The sequence below is a fragment of the Phocoena sinus genome, chromosome 10, assembly GCF_008692025.1.
Source record: "Phocoena sinus isolate mPhoSin1 chromosome 10, mPhoSin1.pri, whole genome shotgun sequence".
NCBI lineage: Eukaryota > Metazoa > Chordata > Mammalia > Artiodactyla > Phocoenidae > Phocoena > Phocoena sinus.
In genome coordinates, this window is record NC_045772.1 from 39,888,810 (window position 1) to 39,905,344 (window position 16,535).

General features: G+C 35.2%; 1 protein-coding gene across 1 annotated transcript in view; it reads right to left on the reverse strand.

Annotated features, from left to right (window-relative positions):
- Positions 1-16,535, reverse strand: part of SYT1 (synaptotagmin 1) — a 431,119-nt gene that overhangs the window by 350,688 nt on the left and 63,896 nt on the right. Inside the window, 1 exon segment of the mRNA XM_032647220.1 lies at positions 9,646-9,704. The gene's annotated coding sequence lies outside the window, so the exon portion shown is untranslated.

Here is a 16,535-nt window from a genome sequence, read left to right on the forward strand (position 1 = left end):
TACTACTACTACACACACACACACACACACACACACACGTCTATACTTTTTGATTACAGGGACTTAACTACTTCAAATAAAGAGAGGTTTGACTAAATGAAGCTTGAGCAGAGCATTTACAAATAATGTTTATTCTGCAGTGAATCACAAACCCTTTCCTAGTTAAAATCTGCTTTCCATTAGGACCTTTCTTACTGAAAACTTCTTGCTCTATTTGGTGTGCCAGGAAAGCAAGATTGTTAATAATAGTCATGCCTTGAGTGAGAACATCAACTCCCAATAGTATTTAAAGAGGTTTAGTAAATCTAGGGTAATGTGAATAGTTTTTCAGAAGCATCCTTGAGCACCTGAATTTTTAATATGTATCCTCTTTGTTATTATTTTCCAGTGTGTTTAGAGTCTATAAAGTGCTGACCCATTGAGCTCTTGAAAGCACCACCAAGTGTTCAGCAACTGAGAGGAAAATTATTAATATAAAATACAATATCCAATGGTCCTCTTTCCTTATCTTTCTTAAGCACAAAAAGTTTTTGTGAAATATAAGTGCAATGTGCTCTAAAGATCTGTAGTAATATTTTAATCACCAAATCATTAAACAAATTTTTTTAATATATATATATATATTTTTTGAGGTGGACCATTTTTAAAGTCTTTATTGAATTTGTTACAATATTGCTTCTGTTTTATATTTTGGTTTTTAGGCCATGAGGCATGTGGGATCTTAGCTCCCTGACCAGGGATAGAACCCACACCCCCTGCATTGGAAGGTGAAGTCTTAACCACCGGACCACCAGGGAAGTCCCCACCAAATCATTCTTAAGCTATGGGCTCTGAAGAAAAAGTATAGGAGGTCTGTATGGCTTTCCTTTGCTAAAACATCTTTCATTTGTAAGGTTTGATTCAAATAAAAGTTGTAAAAGCTTATTTACTAGTCATGGGTGTATAATACAAGCATGTATTCTACAGATAAAGACAAGAAAAATAGTCACTTAATATCATGCTTTACTCCATGCACTGACACCCTTAAGACATATATTAACACATATTTGACAACATCATTTTAATTCAGATTATTTCTCTTCATGAATATTTTATAGAATTTTAAAGAAATATGTTTTTTATTATTCAGGCTTAAATTGAGTCATTTTTTTTGAGGAAGGAAGGAACTAAAGAAAGGAGGAAGGATCCAGTGTGGGCGGAGACAAGATGGCAAAGTAGAAAGACATGAGCTCACCTCTTCCTACAGAAACACCCAAATCACAACTAATTGCTGAACAACCATTGATAAAAAAATGCTGGAACCTACCAGAAAGGATACCCTACATCCAAAGACAAAGGAGAAGCCACAGCGAGACAGTAGGAAGGGTGTAACCACGATAAAATCAAATCCCATACCTGGGGGTTGGGCAACCCACAAACTGGAAAATAACTGAACCACAGAAATTCTCCGACAGGAGTGAAAGTTCTGGGCACCACGTCAGGCACCCCAGCCTGTGGGTCTGGCAATGGTAGGAGGAGCCCCCAGAGACTGTGGCTTTGAAGGCCAGCAGGGTAAGATTTCAGGAATTCCACAGGATTGGGGGGAAGAGAAACTCTACTCTTAGAGGGTGCACACCGGGTCTTGTGAGCACCAGGACCCAGAGAAAAAAGCGGTGACCTCATAAGAGACTGGGTCAGACCTACCTGCTAGTATTGGAGGGTCTCCTGTGGAGGTGGGGGTGGCTCTGGCACAGTGTGGCGACACTGGTGGCAGTAGTTCTGGGGAGTACTCATTGGCATGAGCCCTCCTAGAGGCCACCCCTTCTCACCAAGACCTGTCCCCACCCAACAGCCTGTAGGCTCCAGTGCTGGGATGCCTCAGGCCAAACAACCAACAGGGCAGGAACACAGCCCTACCCTTCATCAGACAGGCTGCTTGAAGTCTTCCTGAGCATACAGCTGCCCAATAAACACCCTGTAATATGGCCCTACCTGCTGGAGGGACAGACCCAGCTCCACCCACCGGTGGACAGGAACCAGTCCTTCCCACCAGGGGGCAGACAGCAGAAGCACAAAGAAATACAACCCTGCAGAATGGAAACTGCAATCAGAAAGTTAGTTAGACAAAATGAGACAGCAGAGGAATATGTCCTAGAGGAAGGAACAAGATAAAACCTCAGAAGGGCAACTAAGTGAAGTGGAGATAGGCAATCTACCTGAAGCAGATTCAGAGTTATGACAGTAAAGATGATCTAAGATCTCGAAAAAGAATGAAGGTACAGATTGAGAAGATGCAAGAAATGTCTAACAAAGAACTAGAAGATATAAAGAACAAACAAACAGGGATGAACAATACAATAACTGAAATGAAGAGTACACTAGAAAGCATCAATAGCAGAATAACTGAGGCAGAAGAACAGATAAGTGACCTGGAAGACAGAATGGTGGAAATCACTGCTGCAGAACAGAATAAACATAAAAGAATGAAAAGAAATGAGGACAGTCTAAGAGGCCTCTGGGACAACATTAAATGCACCAACAAATGTTGGTGGCATTATAGGGGTCTTAGAAGGAGAAGAGAGAGAGAAAAGACCTGAGAAAATATTTGAAGAGATAATAGCTGAAAACTTTCCTAACATGGGAAGAATAACAGTCACCCAAGTCCAGGAAGCAAAGAGTCCCTGATAGAATAAACCCAAGGAGAAACATGCCGAGACACATAGGAATCAAATTGACAAAAATTAAAGACAAAGTATTAAAACCAACAAGGGAAAAGCACAAACATACAAGGGAATCCCCATACGATCATCAGCTGATTTCTCGGCAGAAACTCTGCAGGCCAGAAGGCAGTGCATGAAATATTTAAAGTGATAAAAGGGAAGAACCTACAACCAAGAATACTGTACCTAGCAAGGCTCTCCTTCAGATTTGATAGATAAATCAAAAGCTTTACAGACAAGCAAAAGCTAAGAGAATTCAGCACTACCCAACCAGCTTTGCAACAAATGCTAAAGGAACTTCTCTAGGCAGAAAAGAAAAGGCCACAATTAGAAACAGGAAAATTACGAATGGAAAAGCTCACTGGTAAAGGCAGATATACAGTAAAGGTAGGAAATCATTTTCACACAAATATGATATCAAAACCAGCAACTGTGAGAAGAGGAGAGCACAAATGCAGGATATTGGAAATGCATTTGAAATTAAAAGACCAGCAACTTAAAAACAATCTTGTTTATATATAGACTGCTATAGCAAAACCTCATGGTAACCACAAGCTGAAAATATACAATAGACACACACACAAAAAAGAAGAAAGAATCCAAACACAACACTAAGGTTAGTCCTCAAATCACAAAAGAAGAGAACAAAGGAGGAAGGGAAGAAAAAAGACCTACAAAAACAAATCCAAAACAATTAACCAAGTGGCAATAAGAACATACATATCAACAATTACCTTAAACATAAACAGAATAAATGTTCCAACCAGAAGACATAGACTGGCTGAATGGATACAAAAACAAGACCTGTATACATGTTGTCTATAAGACACCCACTTCAGACCTAGGGACACATACAGACTGAAAGTGAGGGGATGGAAGAAAGTATTCCATGCAAGTGGAAATCAAAAGAAAGCTGGAGTAGCAATACTCATATCAGACAAAGTAGGCTTTAAAATAAAGACACTACATAATGATCAAGGGATCCATCCAAAAAGAAGATATAACAATTGAAAATATTTATGCACCCAACATAGCATTTGCCTAATATACTGAGGTGCTCCTAACAGCCATAAAAAAGAAACTGACAGTAACACAATAATAATGGGGGACTCTAACACCCCACTTTCATCAATGGACAGATCATCCAGACAGAAAATCATTAAGGAAACACAGGCCTTAAATGACACATAAGACCAGATGGATTAACTGATATTTATAGATCATTCCATCCAAAAGCAGCAGAATACATATTCTTTTCAAGTGCACATGGAACATTATCCAAGATTGATCACATGCTGGGCCAAAAAGCAAGCCTCGGTAAATTTAAGAAAATTGAAATCATATCAAGCATCTTTTCTGACCACAACGCTATGAGATTAGAAATCAACTACAAGGAAAAAAAACCCGTAAAAAACACAAACATGTGGAGGCTAAACAATACGCTACTAAATAATCAAGGGATCACTGAAGAAATCAGAGGAAATCAAAAAATACCTAGCGACAAATGACAATGAAACCATGAAGACCAGAAACATATGGGACACAGCAAAAGCAGTTCTAAGAGGGAAGTTTATAGCAATACAGTCTTACTTCAGGAAACAAGAAAAACCTCAAATAAACAACTTAACCTTACACTTAAAGCAACTAGAGAAAGGAGAACAAACAAAACCCAAAGTGAGGAGAAGGAAAGAAATCATAAAGATCAGAGCAGAAGTCAATGAAATAGAGATGAAGAAAACAATAGAAAAGATCAATGAAATTAAAAGCTAGTTCTTTGAGAAGATAAACAAAATTGATAAACCTTTAGCCAGACTCATTAAGAAAAAGAGGGAGAGAGCTCAAAACAATAAAATTAGAAATGAAAAAGGAAAAGTTATGACACCACACAAATAAAGAATCATAAGAGACTACTACAAGCAACTATATGCCAATAAAAGGAAAACCTAGAAGAAATGGACAAATTCTTGGAAAGGTATAACCTCCCAAGACTGAACCAGGAAGAAACAGAAAATACGAACAGACCAATCACAAGTAATGATATTGAAACTGTAATTAAAAATCTTCCAACAAACAAAAGTCCAAGACCAGATGGCTTCACAGGTGAATTCTATCAAACACTTAGAAAAGAGTTAACACCTATCCTTCTGAAACTATTCCAAAAAATTTCAGGGGAAGGAACACTCCCAAATTCATTCTATGAGGCCACCATCACCCTGATACCAAATGCAGACAAAGATACCACAGAAAATAAAATTACAAGCCAATATCACTGATGATCATAGACACAAAAATCTTCAACAAAATACTAGCAAACGAAATCCAACAAGACGTTAAAAGAATCATGCACCATGATCAAGTGGGATTTATCCCAGGAATGCAAGGATTCTTCAATATATGCAAATCAGTCAATGTGATACACCACATTAACAAACTGAAGAATAAAAACCATATGATCATCTCAATAGATGCAGAAAAAGCTTTTGACAAAATTCAACACCCATTTATGGTAAAAAAAACTCTCCATAAACTGGGCATAGAGGGAACCTACCTCAACATAATAAAGGCCATATATGACAAACTTACAGCTAACATAATGCTCAATGGTGAAAAACTGAAAGTATTTCCTCTAAGATCAGGAACAAGACAAAGATGTCCACTATCACCACTTTTATTGAACATAGTTTTGGAAGTCCTAGCCACAGCAATCAGAGAAGAAAAAGAAATAAAGGGAATCCAAATTGGAAAAGAAGTAAAACTGTCAGTGTTTGCAGGTGACAGAAAATCCTAAAGATGCTACTAGAAAACTACTAGACTCATCAATGAATTTGGTAATGCAGGACGTAAAATATAGACATAGAAGTCTATTGCATTTCTATACACTAACAACAGTAGTTCAGAAAGAGAAATTAAAGAAGTGATCCCATTCACCACCACATCAAAAGAATAAAACACGTAGGAATAAGCCTACCTAAGGAGGCAAAAGATATGTACTCTGAAAACTTTAATATGCTGATGAAAGAAATCGAACATGACACAAACAGATGGAAGGATATACCACGTTCTTGGATTGGAAGAATCAAAACTGTCAAAATGACTATACTACCCAAGTCAATCTACAGATTCAATGCAATCCCTATCAAATTACCAATGGCATTTTTCACACAACTAGAACAAAAAATCTTAAAATTTGTATGGAGACACAAAAGACCCTGAATAGCCAAAGCAATCTTGAGAAAGAAAAATGGAGCTGGAAGAATCAGGCTCCTGGACTTCAGACTATACTACAAAACTACAGTCATGAAAATAGTATGGTACTGGCACAAAAACAGAAATACAGATCAATGGAACAAGATACAAAGTCCAGAGATAAACCCATGCACCTGTGGTCAATTAATCTGTGACCAAGAAGGCAAGGATATACAATGGAGAAAAGACAGTCTCTTCAGTAAATGGTGCTGGAAATGTTGGACAGCTACATGTAAAAAAATGAAATTAGAACATTCTTCAATACCATACACAAAAATCAATTCAAACTGGATTAAAGACCTAAATATAAGACCAACTACTATCAAACTCTTAGAGAAAAATAAAGGCAGAGCACTCTTTGACATAAATCACAGCAAGATCCCTCTCCTAGAGTAGTGGAAATATAAACAAAAATAAACAAATGGAACCTAATTAAACTCAAAGCTTTTGCACTGCAAAGGAAACCAGAAGGAAAACGAAAAGACCATCCACAGAAAGGGAGAAAATATCTGCAAACGATGCAACCGACAAGGGATTAATCTCTAAAATTTACAAACATCTCATGTGGCTTAATATTAAAGAAAAAATTTAAAAAATGGGCAGAAGACCTAAATAAACATTTCTCCAAAGAAGACATACAGACGGTCAAAAAGCACACAATAAGATGCTCAACATCGCTAATTATTAGAGAAATGTAAATCAAAACTACAATGAGTATCACCTCACAATTTTCAGAATGGCCATCACCAAAAAGTCTACAAACAGTAAATGCTGGAGAGGGTGTGGAGAAAAGAGAACCCTCATATGCTGTTGATGGGAATGTAAACTGGTACAGCCACTATGGAGAACATTATGGAAGTTCCTTAAGAAACTAAAAATAGAGCTACCATATGATCTAGCAGTCCCACTCCTGGGCATGTATCTGGAGAAAACCATGGTTCGAAAGGATACATGAACCCCAATGTTCATTGCAGCACTATTTACAGTAGTCAGGACATGGAAGCAGCCTAAATGTCCATCGACAGACAAATGGATAAAGAATATGTGGTACATATATTCAATGGGATATTACTCAGCCATTACAAAGAATGAAATAATGGCATTTGCAGCAACATGGATGGACCTGGAGACTATCATACTAAGGGAAATAAGACAGACAAAGACAAATATCATATGATACCGCTTATATGGGGAATCTTAAAAAAAATGATACAATTGAACTTATTTACACAACAGAAACAGTCTCACAGACTTAGAGAATGAACTTATGGTTACTGGGGGGAAAGGATGAGTGGGGAGGGATCAATATGGAATTTGGGATTGACATGTACACGCTGCTGTATTTAAAATAGGTAACCAACAAGACCTACTGTAATGCAAGGGAACTCTGCTCAATACTCTGCAATAACTTAAATGGGAAAAGAATTTGTAAAAGAATAGATACATGTATATGTATAACTGAATCACTCTGCTGTACACTTAAAACTTACACAACATTGTTAATCAACTATACTCCAATATAAAATAAAAATTAAAAAAAATAGAAGGAAGGATTAGGGCATAAGAATTCTGGAACCATTAAATCAGATGATATGTATCTTAAAAAGAGTCACTTTTTCCTTACAATTATTTACGAGTAGTTTAACATGTTGTTGTTAAATAAAAGACAATTAGAGATTGAAGGGAAAAACTGCCCTATACCACAAAATGCACCAAGAAAAGGCATGATTTTTTTCTTGGAAACATACATTATTTTCCCTAGGATTATTCCAAATGAGCAAAAGATGTCATTACTTGAATCAGGTCCTTCCAAAGTATGCCATACTAAATCCTATTGAAAATTACATTTCAAATCAAATCACTTATATAAGTCACACTGAATAACAGACCAAATAAGTTATAGATTAATCAGATCAGATAAAAAGCCACTGATAGCTTTTCACAATAAAATTATAAGAAGATGACTAAGAAATTATGAGAGGCTAGGGTAGGTATTATCTGGCTCTTGTATAAAGACCTTAAAACAAATATGCATGGTTCTTTCATTTAAAAATCCAACCTTTTCCCCAATAAGTAATGTAAGGAATTGAAATTATGTTTAAAAACTGACTTAATTACATAAAAACAAAACTTAAAGGGAAGCTAGACTTCTTGTGGGACAACTTCTAGGTGTTATGTTTTGGCTGAATTACTCAGTTGACTTTCTCTGGTCAGTAAGATGTTGGCAATAAAACATGTCAAAAAGAAATTGCCCATTTGTTTCATATTCTGCAATTCACTCGAATTGGCAGCACTTTTTCTTTTTTTTAACCATGATAGAAAAATCTAATTCTTAAATTATCCTTCTTATACCCAAGACGATGTAAACATATTATGTCACCTCAGAAAAGCAATTCACATATTTGGAGTTTCTTTTTTAAAACAAGGAACAGGTTTTGAAAGTTCTGAAGTTTGAATTTTGTAAATCTCTGATTAAAACTGAAAGTGTATAGCCATCCATAACCACAGCAAAAAGTGAGGTAAATTACTTTGTATAAAGTGAGGCAGCACAGGGATAATATTCAGATAGGTAAGGAAAAGAAAATCCTTTTCTTCCTGCTTCTCTCACACTTCAAAAGTAAAATAAGTTTAAGATAAATTGCATATATATCATCACTACCATGATTAATTATATTTAATCATTTAATGCATGAATCACATCTTAAAGTTCTTTGGGTGCTAGAAAATCTTATTAAGTGTAATTTGTATATATCCTAGAAAAATTGTTCATGAATTTCTTTTTTATATCATATTTATAGCCTTTCCATTGGACTTCATTCTATTTTGATATATATCAAGATATAGATCTATCATTTTGCTAATTCACTACATTTTACTTCAACATTTCCGTTATGAATTTTAGAGAAGTGCATTTGAAAACTCATTTCAAAACTACCGTGGTATTAAAAGTGATATACCATGGGTCACCAAAGTGGATTTTGCTTTCCTATATTTATTTTACTATTTTTTGATATTCACATATTCAAAATTTATAATTATTTACATTATATGTAATTGTTTACAACTAGGAAATCATTACAATATTACTAGTTTTACCAGAAAGAATTATATCAAGAATGCACTTAATTTTGTTTAATAAAAACAATTATTACTAACAAATAATAGCTATGTAAGGAAATACACGTCATAATTAAGTTGTGAGAAGATTGGAAAGAAATGTACTAATGAGATTAAGCTCTGTTTTAATGCCTGCAGATGGCTGCCATTTTTTAATAATTCTAATTTAATGACTATAAACAAACCAAGCATATTGATTCTGCTTAAAGTTTTGTATAAAGTGAAAAAAAATTTGTATCACATACAGAGAACGTGAGGTACTTTGATTAAATTTTACTTACTGTTTTTCCTCTATAGAATTTAAAATGCTATGATGCTAGTCAAAAGATATGATGGAATCAACATAAACATTTTCTGCCACATATATGTATCACAAGGATTACCCTGGCCTCTTATCTAAGAGGATTATAGGATAAATGATTTTCAGTTTGCTCCAGTAAATTGAAATTGAGTTTTAGAAGGCTCCATTTACTTAGTATGTTAGTTTCTTATCTTAGAAAATAGAAAGGTGAATATTTCTATAAAAGAAATTTGCAAGGTCATAGAAGCTCTAGTATAATCATTGTCTCATTAAAGTACTTACTGTTCTTTAGGAATTCTCGGGTATTTTGTTCTTTGTTTTCTTTCTTGGTATTTTTTTTCCTAAAAGGAAACAATATGCGCAATGGTTAGGTGAGTACACATAGTTCAGAATCATTTCATATTGTCATGAATTATAACTGATTCATTTTATTATTTAATATTTCTACTTAAACATCTTACACTATATACATCCAAATACAATACAATATCATATATATACTTAGTAGATATAGTATAAGATAGATAGATAGGGATTTTAAAGTTGAAGATTTAGAGATCAAGGTTCTGTGCATAGTTTATACGCTGATTTTGTGGAAGTTCATTATGCTCCCTACGTTATAGTTTTTCCATTTGAAAACTGAAATACTACTAAGTTAGGCAGCCATTGTTAGAGAAGATTGCATTATTTTATTCATTAAAAAGGAATCATACAATTATTAGTCAATTAAATGCCTGTTGATTCAATATATTCTACCTATTTGCCTATTTTCGGAGCCATATCAAGGTTCGGATATAACCTAAAACTATTCTAGTGTGTGTGTTTATGTGTATAAGTACATACACATACATTTATACACATATATACTATATATATAATATATGCACACATACATATAAAATCCCGTCAGGGATAAAGAGAAAAATAATCTCACATCATCACAGAGAGCAGTACAACTTTCAGTTTAGAGAATAAGAAAATTAAATCCTTCCCAAGAGTCAATACCAGGAACTGCTTTAATGTTATAAAGATATCAAGAATTTCTGATTTGGTATGATAAGTTAGCAACTCACAAATGAACAGTTTCACAGTGCTAGAGACAAGTACCTTTTTGTTATAAGTTCTCATCAGTTCTGGTCATCAAAAAATTTAAGTGGAATGAAAATCAAGAAGGAATGAAATATTTAAAAATAGGTTGATAATAGGCACGTTACTCTGTTTAAAGAGTTCTCACAGTGTCTATTTTCAACAAAAGTACAAAAATATTATAATGACAGCAGCTCTGGTGATTGGCTTACATAGGTACTCAGTGGAAAAGATGTGAAGTGACAGCTGTATTTCCAAAGCTGCATTTACTGCATCTGTTCAATGGTTAAGACTCCAAGGTCTCCTTTCATTTTAGTCCTGCTTGAAACTCAACTGTTTTCTAGCAAAATCCACTAGAAAGAGCAATGTAAAAATGCACCTTAGATTTACCTGCCTGCCTCTTAAAATCAATTTAGATAAGAGCCACAATCAATTTTAGATAAGATTTCCATACATGGTTTCTGCTTACTGACACTTTTCTTATTAAAACAAAAGCTACAACAGAATTCTATGGACGTACATATTAAGGTAACAGAGTGGCATAAAGCTCTTTATATGAAATACAGGGACAAAAATCTGTTAGAAAAAATGAAGGCTTTCTACTAAAAAACTAACAGAATACTTGACATTATACATATTGCATGTTACTACTAACCAAGGGGCAGGCTTCCCAAAGGGATGCAATGAAAGGATTAAACAGTTTTTGTGACTTATGAGCCATCTGCAGGGATTTGGTTTCATTTTGGTTTTGCATGCATATCTATCACAAGGATGAATGGGCAAGCCTGTTCTACTGTAGAGAACAGACAATTATTTTATTTTTAATCTACGTGCTGAATATGGATGTGCATAGTATTTTTCTGGTAGCTAATTTGTCTCTTGCATGTATAAACATCTCTCTCTCTTTTAGAGGGAAAACGTGAAAATAACACGGGATGACTCTGCACCTCCCGTCAACCATCTGGTTTTTCAGTAGTGTAATTGCTACTGGTAGGTCTGACTCAGTTTCCTGGTACTTGGTACTTTTGCCTGTTTTTACAATACTTAAAAAAAAAAAAAAAATGAATCTGTTTAGGTAGGTAGGTTCATATAATTTTCACAAAACATGATATGTATTCATAGTCAGTAAAACCGATGGCTCTTTCATGTTCTTTTTATCTAGTTTTAGAAGCAAGCCTGACATGGAGAAAAAAGAAAATTGTCTGAGACTTAGGTATCACTATTGCTCGACAGTGGCTAGAAATTGCTGTGGAAACCTTGTAGCCCTAATCATAATTCTATTTACAGAACTAAGCAAAACACTGCATGCTTTAGGCATCACAAATACTACAGATCAGTGTTCCTTGTTTTTTTTGGGGGGGAGGGAACTACTTGTATTCATTTTAATGCTAGACATTTAAAAATGCACAGCTTTTTTAAAAAAGGGGACTTAGATTAAAAAATGACAAATAACTAATATTTACATCCAAACTTTAAAAAATATCTCCAGTATTTCATTTTGATGAAAACATTGATTTTTACTAAGCATTCACTAACACATCATTGAGCTAAATATTTATTTAGGGTTGGATTTAAAGTCTGCACTGTGAATCTGTGTGCAACACGGCTACTTGTAAACATTACCCCTTGACTGGAATGGCAACAGAATCTCTATTCCAAGATTTAAATTTCAAAACTGCAAAATGTTGCTTAACTTAGAGTTCTCTTTACTGTCTCCTACTGAAATGCCAAAACTTGTCGTCACAACAGGGTTTCAAAGTTGTCGTGCCATTTCCGGCACAGATAACATTATTCCTAAGGGATTTTGTTAGACAGCTTTTGGCTTAAATTCCTATTCTTGGAACAGTAGTCAGCAAGCAGAAATTACTTTAAAAAGAGACACTATCCAGGTCATTAGTGACTGAATGCAAGCTTTTAAACAAAAAAGTAAAGCACAGCATGACAATTAAATGGCTTACATGACTCTAGATTAGATCCTGGACCAATGGGAAAAAACAATTAGCCGTTAAGAACATTATTGTGACAGTGGATGAAATTTGAATGTGGACTATGCATTAGATAATGGTATTACATCAACGATAAATTGCCTGTGTTTGATTCTTGTTCTGTGTAATGTAAGAGAAGGTCCTGTACTCAGGAAATACACTGATATATATGCTAAAGTATTTAGGATAAGTCACACCATGTTTCCAACTTATTCTCAAATGGTTTATGAACTGCGTATATACACACACATATGTAACATATATAATATGAAGAATATATATGTATATCATTTTTTATGAGACAGAAAGAGAAACTGATACATAGGATAAAATGTAAACAGTTGGTTAATCAAGGTAAAGAGAATATGAGATCTTCCTGTCCTATTCTTGCAACGCTTTATGAGAGTTTGAAAGAGCAAAACAAACACGACCAAAAAAGAGAATCTAAAACTATCTTTTAAAAAAATTAAATAAATATAAAATGCCATCTTTCAGTATCTCTACAAAACATTACACTGAACTGTGGCTATTCTTATTTTGATCACTAAGCACAAGATGCTTTTATTCTGTCTATAGCTACAAAAGATAAGACAATGACATTTATCTGGGTAACTATTAGAGAATATTAGGTGGTAAAAGAAAAATATTCCATCAAGTAATAGAGTAAACAAACAAATGTTCTGTAACTAAATGCAATCACTATAGTTGCTGGTAGGAACAGTAAACAAGGCAATAACACAGAATATGGACTTTCCTTCAAAGGAAGGTAGAAGGCCAAAAGATTGTACCTCATATTAGAGGAAAGAACATTTTCTATGTTTTGTGTCTAACCATTCACAGTCACTTAAGAGGCTTAAGTCTAATAAGCCTGTCCTCATTACAATAGAAGCAAATATTTACCAACAAAGAATGAAATGGGTGGGTGGGGGGAAGGATGAAGGGTTCGCTTATTTTTTTGATGTGACACTTTATTATACAAGTCAAAACATACTATAAAACAGCTGTTGGCAGTCAGAGTTATAACAACTCACATACTGGGTTCAACCATGTTTAACATTTTCATTATACTCAAAATAATTATTTTAGAATGGAGGCCTGATAATGAGGCAGAATGGCACTGAGCCAGGAGAGAGCCAGTTTGTACCTTGAAAAGGAGGATGGGAATTAATTAAATGAAAAGCTTGGGAAAGTTAATTGGGACTGAGTGAAGATAAAGACACTATCAATACATGAAGAAATAAAACAATTTTTTAAAAAGGTATAGCAGGAAGCCACGGTGAGCACAGCAAAGGGAGAAGAAACCCAAAGAAACATGAGCCACAGGACCAGAATTATGCCTAGGGGAGCCTCTGTTGGCCTTCAGCTCCTAGAATTGTTCCTATCACACAAATAAATGTTTGTTGAATGAATAATATTGAATATTGATAAAAGTAAAATTAAGTGTCATATAATCCTAGTCTGCCTCTGTCTTATCTAGTGTGTAACTTTAGGCAAATCCCTTAATCTGTTTTAACCTCAACGTCATCAGCCATGAGAGTGTGGAAAAAGGTGATTCTCTAAGGTGCCTTCCATTTCTAAGTATTTCTGTATGTGGTTCTGTTTATTAAAATGGGTAACTGTGAACCTTTTTGTAGAAGAGAATAGCCAGATATGAGTTTTAAATGAAGACAAATGGAGGGTGGAAAAGAAAAGATGAATAAAAGAGCAATGCATTGATTCAAGTAATGGGAAATAAATCCCATCGAAAGAGACTTTAATATAGAAGAGGGAAGGCAAAATGTGCTTTATGGCTTTGGCATGTGTGAAGTGACATTTACATATACTACTGACAGAAGCATGCAGATGTAGAAATCTTTATCTTTTTATTATTATTGTGACACTACACACTCTGCTTCCACGTCTAGAGTTCGCAAGTGAATAGAAATGGAAAGTGTTCAAAAGAAGCCACGAAATGGCAGGAGTTTATAGAAATATTCTGTTACTACATGGTCATAGAATTGTTACTGTCCATCTTAGAGAAGAAAAAGCTGAAGAAAGTCTTAGGATCTATATTTAATTCCATGAAGAGTTATTTAATTCAAGACCCACCAGGCACAGTTGCAGATACCTCCATGATGCCTTTGATGATCAACACTGGCTTCCTACTCTTTACAGTAGCCAAGACATGGAAACAACCTAAGTGTCCAGCAATAGATGAATGGATAGAGAAGATGTGATATATATATATATATATATATATATATATATATATACACACACACACACACACACACACACACACACACACAAATACAATGGAATACTACTCAGCCACAAAAAAGAATGAAATAATGCAGCAACATGGATGGACCTAGAGATGATCATACTAAGTGAAGTCAGACAGAGAAAGACAAATACCATATAACATCATTTATATGTGGAATCTGAAATACGACACAAATGAACCTATCTATGAAAAAGAAACGGACTCACAGACATAGAGAACAGACTTGTGGTTGCCAAGGGGGAGGGTGGTAAGGGAGGGATGGATTGGGAGTTTGGGATTAAAAAATGCAAACTATTATATTTATGTATAACTGAATCACTTTACTGTATAGCAGAAACTAACACAACATTGTAAATCAACTATACTTCAATAAAACAAATTGAAAAAAGCCCCCACTAGCTTCCTCATGTTTTCTTTCCTACAAGCTTGTGGAGCACTTACATTCAATAACACATAACTTAGCCCTTACTTATATATGACCTCATTACTTTCCCCAGTCCCACCTATGCTGATTTTGAATTGACTACTAAAGGAGGCATGTGCTATGCATTGTGTTTCCCTACAATAAGGTGGTACTTAAAATGAGTAAATGCATGGTAAACACTCATCTGTTGATGGAGATGGGCAGAGTATATTTTGAGCTCAGAAAATGTACTGGAATACTGATTGGCAGATACCAAAAAATGACTTCTTGGCCATTAAACATGGTTGGTGATCCTGGGACTTCTGTGGATCCCCTACCTTGCTTTCTTATCAGCACCTATTCCTCTTGGCGTTTTGGGGAAGAAAGGCCAAGGACCTATTATAGGTGGATGAAAGGTATACTGTTCTTTAACTAGAAAGACCTAGTCAAATAGCCTGAAAGGCACCTGAATCTATGACTTGAAATTAGTTTGCCAATTCAGTCTGATCTATTAGAGAGGTGAGAGGGGCCACTTTCCCAGCTTTGTCAGAAGAGAGCAGAATGTTTCTTATGGTTCTATGTTCAAATCAAGACCACTGATGGTGATACCACTATAAGAAAGCTGGAGGGTCGTTGATGGCAGAATTAGTGTCTCTGTGGGCAGCCAGGGGCACAAAAGAGGAGGAAGGCACAAGGGAAAGAGAACACAAACGAACTGGACTATTTTCAGAGGGTTTTGATTTCTCTACAGATTCTGGTGCTGCAACAATTAGAGACTGTGGAGAATATTTACATAACATAGATGCTGACATAATTGCTGGAAAAGGAGAAGCCAACCAAATATCTTTACAAAGGGCTCTAAGGTAGCTATAAAAACCACACCTGTCCTAATAAGACATGATGAAGTGACAAGCAATGAAAATAAGTTGACTCAACTTTCCCAATTTTTTGAGGTTGGGTAGGGGGAGTGGGGCATCAATTCTGTATACAGATTTAAGACTGAAGGAGAGAAAATGATATTTAAACCTGGATTTGCTGCAAATTCAAGCCCAACAAAGTTCAGTGACCAAATAAGTGTGATGTTGGGATACGGCATGAAATCTGTACAGGTCTATGCTGATTGGCTCAAATTCTGTTGTGTTTTGAGTTTAGTTCAGCACCATGGGAAAGAACCAAGCTGGAAGTTCAGGGCCAGCTGTGACAAAACCATAGCCTAGAAGAAGTGGTCTTCAGTCGCTTCTATTTAATCGGGGAAAAATTGTACAGATAAAATAGAAAATTAGTGATTTCTCACATTAAACTAGTTCTCAAGACATTGTCTTATTTATCTCTTTCTTACTGGTACATTAAAAAAAATCAACACAAATTTGCTTATAGTATCCTGGGCCTTTATATTCCCATGAAAACTGCCCTCTTCAAAGATTCATTGTCG